The sequence below is a fragment of the Leucoraja erinacea genome, unplaced genomic scaffold (assembly GCF_028641065.1).
Source record: "Leucoraja erinacea ecotype New England unplaced genomic scaffold, Leri_hhj_1 Leri_929S, whole genome shotgun sequence".
NCBI classification, from domain to species: Eukaryota; Metazoa; Chordata; class Chondrichthyes; order Rajiformes; family Rajidae; genus Leucoraja; species Leucoraja erinaceus.
The window spans coordinates 38,283-44,282 of record NW_026576871.1 but is presented as its reverse complement, the minus strand read 5'-3'; positions in this window follow the sequence as shown (position 1 = coordinate 44,282).

Genomic DNA, 6,000 nt, shown 5'->3' with positions numbered 1-6,000 from the left:
AGAGGGATCTGTAATCAGAGCAGGTGCACCCAAAAGCGAAAACACCGTTGGATCGCCATGGGAGGAGCTCGTAACATAGTCTGGGAGCTCCTCCGACTCGTACTGGGAAAGCAGCGCGCTATCAGGGACTGCAAGGTTGTTTAGATCTGCGAGGTTGTTTAGACTCCTTCTCGGAGCTGGGACTGGCTTCCCACGGGAACGACAGGCGGCAGAAAAATGGCTGAGTTTACCACAGGAAAGACAGGTCTTGCCCTGTGCGGGGCAAACGTTTAATGGATGAGATGTGAAATGACAGTTAGGGCAGCGGCGTGTGGTAGTTGAGGTGGTGACCTTTGCGGGCAAGGCAGCGGGGTTACGTCGTTGAGTTCCAGCGGACTGCTGGCGACCGGCTGCACCGGTAAAGTTAATGTCCTGGGACGCCGGGTGGGACACGGAGCCAACGGCAGAGGCCATACGGGCGGCATACATTGCATCCCATAGTGTCAGATCGGGCTTCACAAGGAGCTCCTCACGCAGCTTAGCGTTCAGGAGACCATGAACCAGGACGTCCCTGATCAATTCCTCCGTGGAGATTGTTTCAAGGCGGCAGCGCCGAGCCAAGTGACGCAAAGCGGCGATATGCGTCGATATGCTCGCCTGGCAGCTGCCGCCTCTGGAAGAAGTTAAAGCGTTCTATAATGTTATTGGTGGGTATATCACAGAGGGCAGTGAACTTAGCCATGAGACATACCGGGTCGTGACGGTCCTCTCCGGCGGCGAAATCAAGCGATGCATATTGATCCATGGCCTCCGGGCCAGCGAGGTTGAGCAACAGGTGAGCCTGTACAGCAGGAGTGGCATCAGGATGAGCAATAGCAATATAGTGTTCGAAATCGCGCTGGAACACGGTCCAGCGATGGACAATGTCCGTGTCAAAGACCAACGTGTCAGGTCGACGACAGGAGTGGGACATAATGAAAACGAACGGAGGGAAGGACTGGGAGAAAGAAAAAAATAAAACAAAAACCGATAAACAGGAGACGCAGGCCTACCGCTGTGACACCATGTAAAATGACTTATTCCACACAAATGTCTTTTACTACAACTGTTTATTAAACTAACTGTTTTACACTATGCTGTAGCTGTCCGTGGTCATCACTGGAGCTAGAGAGCGAGCTAGAGGTGGGGACACTACAATTATACTGGAGACAATGGGGAGTGGTTAGTAGTGGGGAGGTCACTATGGTTAAAGGAACATGCACTGATCTACAATTTAAAAATAAATTGGATAGGCATATGGATGAGAAGGGAATGGAGGGTTATGGTATGAGTGCAGGCAGGTGGGACTAAGGGAAAAAAAAGTTGTCGGCACGGACTTGTAGGGCCGAGATTGCCTGTTTCCGTGCTGTAATTGTTATATGGTTATATGGTTGTGGTCCGTGTAGGCGATGAACGGGCAGGCCTCCAGGAAGTAGCGGAAGTGGCGCATTGCCAGGTATAGAGCCAGGAGCTCGCGATCGAACGCGCTGTATTTCGTCTGCGCGCGGTTGAGATGCCGGCTGAAGAAGGCCAGCGGCCGCCAATCTCCGCCCGTCAGTTGCACCAGCACAGCACCAACCACCGACTCCAAGGCGTCCACCGTGAGAGCAGTCGGGGCATCTTCCTGCGGGTGCACCAGCAGTATGGCACGAGCAAGGGCCTCCTTCGCGCCGCCAAATGCTGCCACTGCCTCGTGGGTCCATTCGACGTTCTTGTTCTGCCCACCCTCCAGAAGTTGATACAGCGACCGCATGATGTGGGCCGCGGATGGCACGAAACAATGATAAAACGCCACCATACCGACAAACTGCTGCAGGCCACGCACCGTGCGTGGGCGGGGAAACCGACGGATGGCGTCGACCCTGTCAGGCAGGGGAACTGCGCCTTGCGCAGTCACGCGGTGGCCGAAGAAGTCAATCTCGGTTACCCCAAAACGGCACTTGTCGAGGTTGATGGCCAAAACATGCTCGCTGAGCCGCTGACAGAGCTGCCGAAGGTGGACACAATGCTCCTGCTGCGAGCGGCTGGCAACCAGGATGTTGTCCAGGTAAACAAATACGAAATCGAGGTCACAACAAACCCCTTCCATTAGGCGTTGAAAAGCCTGCACAGCGTTCTTGAGGCCGAACGGCATCCGCGTGAACTCAGAAAGTCCGAATGGCGTGATGATCATTGGTGGACCGGGATCTGGTTATAACCCCGTACCAGATCCACTTTTGAAACATTGTGGCCCCAGCCAAATGGGCTGTGAAGTCCTGGATGTGGGGTACGGGGTATCGATCTGCGATTGTTGCAGCATTCAGCCATCAGTAATCACTGCAAGGTCGCCAGCCCCCGCTTGCCTTAGGGACCATGTGGAGAGGGGACGCCCATGGGCTGCTTGAAGAGCGGATGATCCCCAAGGCCTCCATCGTGCGTAAATCCTGCCGTGCCAGACGCAGTTTATCCGGCGGCAGTCGGCGTGCTTGTGCGTGGAGATGTGGGCCGGTAGTCTGGATAAAATGTACCACTCCGTGACTGGGGGTCGATGACCGAAACTGTGGGGTCAGGATGTCCGGGAACACGGCCAAGATTCGTGTGAAGCGAGAGTCCATGGACGACAGGAGCCACCCCACCGGCTGAGCCAAACGCAACGTGATCGTCTCCATCGCAGCGGCGTTGACCAAGCGCTGACGCCTGACGTCCACCATGAGGGAATGAGCCCGGAGGAAGTCGGCCCCGAACAACGGCTGGGAGACATCAGCAATGGTGAACCACCACGAGAAATGGCAGGAGCCGAACACGATCGGAACCATGCGCACTCCATATGTGCGGATGGGGCTGCCATTCGCCGCGGTGAGGACGGGTCCCCGCTTACCAGTACGAATGTCGGCCAGCGAAGGGGGCAGGACTCTGAGCTCCGCTCCAGTATCAACGAGGAAGCGGGTCCCGGAGAGCCGATCCCAGGCGAAGAGGCGGTGAATTTGGCCAGATGCCGCGGGGACTATTGGCAGCCGGCTCCGGCATTTCCCAGGAACATGCATGGCTGGCGGCATTGTCGTGCTGCAGCACCCCAGCGCTGATGGTAGTAGCACCAGCGCCTCATGTTGGTGGTACTTGGAGCTTGCCTTCTCCTGTTGGTGGTGCCTGCAGCTTGCTGGCGCTGGACTGCAGGTGCAGTACCCGTCACGGCCGCGGGGGGGGGGGGCGATCTTACGGGCCATCGGGCTGGAGCTGTCACTCCTTCCACAGCTCCCCCCCCCCACCGGAGGAAATCGGGCGCTGCCAGGGTGACGTCATCGGCGCGCCTGCCGACGGCCAGCGCGTTGACGTCATCAGGGCGCGTCGTCCTCAGTGCATCCCCGTGGCTGCTGACGGCCAGCGTGTTGACGTCATCAGGGCGCGCCATCCACAGCGCGTCGGAGCGCCTCCCGAGGGCCCTGATGTCGGCAAAGGAGGCGTCCGTTAGCCGAAGACGACAATGGAGCGTCGAGGTCACCAATGTGGTGCGTGGGTCTCAAAAAGGAAGAGAGGAGTCAAGTATTTTGAGAGGCACCTTTAATTATGTTCCTCCCGGTTGTAGGGAAGTCCAAACGAGAGAAAGATGGCACCCAAACCGCTGCCTTTAAACCCTCTGGTTAAGGACCGCCTCCGGACTGAACCACTCCCGTGCCGAGGGGTTCGACAGTATGATGGCGCGACCCTTGTGAGCCACCACACTGCTGGATTGGAAGCTGCCCAAACTAAATAAGAGGTGCTGTCCCTTCCATTTGCATGAGACCTCAGTGTGACAGTGGCGGAGACCCAGGACAGAAATGGGTCAGTGTGGGAATGGGAATTAAAATGTTTGGCAACTAGGAGAGTGCATAGGCCATAAGTCATAGGAGGAGAATTAGGCCATTTGGACCATCAAGTCTACTCCACCATTCAATCATGGCTGATCTATCTCTCTCCTAATCCCATTCTCCTTCCTTCTCCCCATAATCTGTGATAGGCTAAATTGGACTAAGTATGTGTTCAGTGAAATGATCACCAAGTCCACACTTGGTCTCATTGATATAGGAGCCTGCACATAGGGCAGAAATGAAGAGTAATATAGTATTTTACTTCTGAGTAACGTGAGTGACTACGTGAAGACCCCGTCCAGTCGCCCATCACGAGCGTCATTACGTCAGACGCATTGGTGCAGGCGGCCAGTTGGAGCAGCAGAGCTTCTCCAAGTGGGTAAGTTTAAAACTCAAGGTAAGTGGACAAACTTATCCTTGAGGCTGGTTTCTATGTCGGAGGTTGTGCTCCAGGAAGGATGCAGAAAGCTAGCAAGGTGTAGGCGAGGCAACCCGTGGCAAAAAGTATGGAAGACCGGGAGATTACGGTCAGTGGGTGGCTGCCTAGTTCACTGACTTTGTCGCAAGCAGGGGGGCTTGCGAGAGCAGACTCGTTGCCTGAGAGCAGCGTTGCCGTGCTGGTAGGGCGCAAAGCCACATTTAAGTTTGCCAGGCCTATAGACCCAGAGTCGGGCCAGGAGGTTTTACCGTTTGCTCACTGCTCTCACTAATCGCGCGCCAGTTAGAGAGGTAGCTCGAGAAGGACGCGCTCCGGGAGGAGGAGTGCAGTTCTCGCCAGACTGTTGGAGAGCCTGTGCCAGCAGCGCCTGTAGTAGGGCTGCAGAATCGCCCCCTTATGGAGGAGGAGGGTGAGCCGGGTCAGGAGTATACTGATCCCGAGTGATGGCTGTGTAATGCCCTAAGGGTGAAGGACAAGAGGTTTTGGTACCTAATCTGGCTGCTAAATTCGCAGTCCCCAAAGAAGCAGGGGAGCCATTGGGGGAAGAGCTGGCAACCAAAATCAATTATATGCTCTCCCACCAGCTCGAGGAGCTAACTATGGATGATACTGCGAGAAAGTATGAAACCCCGGTCAACTGTGGGTTGCTAAAGGTGCCGGTGGTTAACCATGTGATATGGGGCCAAATGGGGGTTTCAGTGAGAACACAAGAATTGAAGCTCCAGAGGGTGCTCAAATTATTAGTGTAAAGGAAACTAGACGTCGTCCTTAGTCCTTTAACTAAGACTTTATTCAACACTACTCACACACGTTCCAGTACTAACCACAACTGGTCTACACGCGTACTGGAACCTAACAGGGAGGGAACATGCAGACACTACAGTTATACTATAGAATGTGGGAGGATCAATATGATAATGAGGTAGCTACATATTTGGTTGCATGCATAACCATCTACATCCTTTCCCGTAAGAGAAACAACAGCAGGGTGATTATACAGACCTGCACATAATGACAAAATCAGTTACCAAACATCCTAAAACTAAGCATAATCGCCATACCGATCTGGGGCCCGAACAACTCTACCAGAGCGGGTCCGTATAGCACCCTCACACCCCTCCCCCAAAATTGAAGGCAGGGGCAGAGAACAACGAGGGGACGGATCAGGAGCTACAACAGGCGGATGGCTAGAAACCGGAGGACTGACAGACACGCGAGAAGGAGAGGGAGAAGTAGGAGAACGGACAGGGGAAAAACGGGGAGGAGATGCACCGGCAGGAGAACAGAAACCAGGAGGCACAGAAGCAGGCAGAGCCGAGTCCCGAACCACAACAGGTACAGGCGGCACAACCAGAGGAGGAGAGACAGGCCACGGAGATGGTGTCTCCGGGAAAGAAACAGGGGGAACAGGCTCACGGACAGCTAACAGGTGTTGGCGACTGCGACGGTACACAGTGCCCTCGTAATCTACCAAATAGGAACGGGGCGAGTCAGCAATCCCCACGACAGTCGCAAGCTTGGAAAATCCGGTAGGGGTCTGCATGCGGACAACCTGACCCGTGGAAAGGGAAGGCAAGGGGCGGCAAGACTTGTCATGGGACCAACGCTGGATCTCATGGCGTTGAGAAATAAGGCGGTGGACGGCATCAGGGGGCCGAACCACCGGGATCAGCGACTGCTGAGAGATAGGCATAGGCGGGCGGAGGACACGAGACATGA